We start from the raw sequence: 3703 nt of genomic DNA on the forward strand, positions 1-3703 counted from the left end.
CCATGAATTATGAGGTCTTCCACTTTGGCTGGAGGGAACAGGCACTAATCCCAGGCTCACAATACAATAGCATCTTATCTTTTCAAGTGATTTTTCTTTAGGCTTGGATAGTTTTCTCACATGTATTAACTGGTTGGTACTCAACTGAAAATTCAGGTGGGATCCTCAGCAGATTTCAGAGTTCTCTCTTCTGTGCAGCTCTCTCCTTTCTGGTACTCTGACCTTCAAATTCTAGGACCCTTGTCTTCTCCAAAATCCAGATCTATTTCCTGAACTCATGAAGACTGCTGGGCTCTGACTGGGTTTCTGCTCCTTGCACTGCAATCTGGAATCTTTTCCAGGCATTAAGTACAGTCAATCTCAGGGCCTTATCTGGTTTTTGTCTCTCAGGGACCACTGTGCTTCATTACCTGATGGCCAACAAATTGAATGTCATCATTTAATTTATTGTCTGCTTTTTTCAGTTGTTTAAGATGGGAGGGTAAAACCAGTCTCTTTTACTCCATCTTAACTGCAAGCAAACTATATATTCAAATCAGTCATGTCTCATATTAATTTTATTTAAGATATATGTATGTGTTAATATGTTTCTGTGCATTTATAACTCTATTGTTAACAGTGCTTATTTATCCTTTAATAGTGGATGATATTTATTTCCTTTGTTATCTTTAACGTTAAGAATGTTCTATAACAGACATGTGCTATTTTGTGATTAGAAACCAACTATATTATGTTTTACTCAAAATTAGATCTGTGGAACTGTTTATATCCTTCTTGGTAGTTTCTGTTGTCCATGTAAGGATGTTGAGATAGGAAAATGCAGAGTTATAAAAGCAGTTTAGAGGGTAGGTTTTCTTGGCATGTCTTACTATCAAAAAGCTGCCAGCTCATTAGATGTACTGCTGAACAGGTAGGTTTGAGATAAATAATTTGATTTATTAATTTTCTGCTTATTGTCATTTGTTCTTTTGATTCATTATTGCAAAATGATATTTAAATATGTATATATTAAAATATGACTGGTGTGGTTAGCAAACTAAAAGTAATGAAAATCAACAATAGCAAGAAGTATAGTCTTCTTATTTACTGATAATTAATGTAAATAATGCACATTGGCTCCCTAATTATTTTAATATTGTTTTCATTTCTATTCATTTTACATAGAGTTTATAGTAACCATTCTTAGATATGAAATGGTCAGTATGCCCTCCTTTCAAAATGATTGCTAATCAATCCAGTCTATTTGAGTATGTGACTATCTATTTACATTATTAAAATCTTCACAGGAAAGAGATTCTTCCTTATACAGTTTATCAACAGAGGCTCAAGAATACAATTTGATTAGTATCAACAAAATCTGGTGATATCAATGTTTTAAAACTATTTTTTGTACATGTAATTTTTTCTCTTATATATTCATCTTTAAAAATGTTATTGCTTAGTGCTCGCTTCGGCAGCACATATACTAAAATTGGAATGATACAGAGAAGATTAGCATGGCCCCTGCACAAGGATGACACGCAAATTCGTGAAGCATTCCATATTTTTGAGTCAAGGGAGGGAGGGAATACAGGGATATGTGTATAAAAACAGGTGATTGAACTTGGTGTACCCAAAAAAATATTTAAAAAATAAAAATAAAAAATGTTATTGCTTAAAGTTAGTCTGTATTCAAACTAGTCAAGGAACTGAGGATGAGGAAATTAATAAGGTGATTATTTCATGGCCTAGAAAGGATAAAGAAAATACTAGATAACTACAAAGCAATATGTTGTATGCAGTTATTCCTTTTCAAACTAGTATGGCAGAATATATGTCATTTTCATTAATGATCAATTCACATTTGCACTAATGGACTAGGTATTGGATAATTCTAAAGGGTAATTGCTTTGTGTCTGTGATTTACCTGATACGGTGGGATTTTCACAGTCTGACCTTACAAAAATTGCAAACTTGGTGACAGGTTTCCCTTCTAAGGCTGTTATTTGAGGTTCAGGCTCACACACAAAGTGAGGTGAAAAATTGAGACAATTCTCTAGATAATTAAGGTTGTTATTTAGGGTTGCATTATCCAGAAAATTGTCTTAATTCTCTATTCTATTTTTTATGTGTAAGCATCTTGTTACTGCCATAGAACTTGTAAACGTATATGTGTATGTTTTAAACAATCCTGCTATTATAGGGACATAAACTTTGGTAACCCTGTAAAATGATTCTCAAATTACATGAGAGAGTTTAATCTTTTTTTCCATTTAAAATTCTTGTAATGTCATTACCAATGACATACTCAATGTTGACATGCTACGATCTTCAAATTTTTGATTAAAAAAAACTATTATTTTCTGTCAGAAAACCAAATTTTGGATAAAAGAGTAAATTACCAGAAAAAAAATGATAATATTTATATACCAAAACCCTTAAATGTCTACCATTATGCTAAATCTGATTCTCCATTTCAAAGCTATAGTTATTAGGGCATGTAAAGCTTATACATGTGAAATATTCCAAACCATACAAATAAACAAAAAGGACTGCATTATCAAATTAAAGATTAGAAAGGAGAATACTTCTTATAAAGAATAATTCTCACCTTGAATCATACATGAAGTAAAAATCAATGAAATAATGTGAGACAAACTTGCAAGTCTTCTTTTAATGGATTGTATCTTAATAAATACCATATTCATTAAAAACTTTCATCCAAATGTATTATCTACACCTTCACCATGCCGCTTTACTCTGATTAGAAATGTTTACTTTACTAAAGCATGAAAAATGGATGTGAGAGGAACAGAATACTAAAATATTTGTTACTGTCTATAAACTAAAGTTTTTTACTCTGCTTGAGAACACCTAAAAATTAGGGAAATATTTTTATAGCTTTGAATTTTCTTTAGAAATATTTCTAAATTTTGATTTTGCTTTCTGCTCAGTAAATGCAAATAACAAATATATAAATAGTAAACATGATATAATAGTATTGAAAATACAAATTTATAATGTGTATAAGCAATAATATAATATTGTGCATATATAAATCTCTCCCTTAATGAGTTTTTTTCCCATTTAAGAGCTAAATAATAAGCTCCAATAACATTTTAAAAATAGATAAGGAGATAGATATAGATATAGTTTCATTATTTTGTTTCATTGCTTGCTTTAGTTCCTAGGAGGGAAAAATAATCTCTGATTAAAGAAAAAAAAGAGAAAATTAAACCTCTAGGTTGCTGGCTTCCATTCCAAGAAAAAAGTTTGACAAGATTTTTTTAAAGAAGATAATATAAGCAGTGCATTTACAAATTTCTGAAATTTCTGTACAATTTGCTATACATTCCTGTTAGCAATAAAGGGATTGTCTTGCAATGTGGAAAAGAAAGTAAAATAAATTCAAAAATAATATAAATAAGTTAAAATATTACTAAATTTCTAGCTTGTAATGGGTTTCTATTAATTTATTAGGCGGTTTTTGTAGTAAAACTTTTCTTAAAGTAAGAAAACACATGTACGAAAACATTTACAAGGGACCGCAATATCTAAGATCTGTGCTCATTTGTCATAAAGTCAGTTTGTAGTAAGCCTTTTTATTTAAAGATTACTCTAGAAGGAATCAAAATCCAAATGTCTGCAGGAGGTAGAAAACAAATGTAAAAAAGAAGCAGGCCAAGTAGTATAAGAAAATAATAAATATAATGGCGTTAATGGC

General features: G+C 30.4%; 1 non-coding gene across 1 annotated transcript; it reads left to right on the forward strand.

Annotated features, from left to right (window-relative positions):
• Positions 1–1441: 1441 nt before the first annotated feature.
• Positions 1442–1548, forward strand: LOC130842293 (U6 spliceosomal RNA). The gene has a single exon (XR_009050397.1). It is a non-coding gene; the product is annotated as a U6 spliceosomal RNA (small nuclear RNA).
• The last annotated feature ends 2155 nt before the right edge of the window (positions 1549–3703 follow it).

The sequence above is a fragment of the Hippopotamus amphibius genome, chromosome 1 (genome assembly GCF_030028045.1).
Source record: "Hippopotamus amphibius kiboko isolate mHipAmp2 chromosome 1, mHipAmp2.hap2, whole genome shotgun sequence".
NCBI classification, from domain to species: Eukaryota; Metazoa; Chordata; class Mammalia; order Artiodactyla; family Hippopotamidae; genus Hippopotamus; species Hippopotamus amphibius.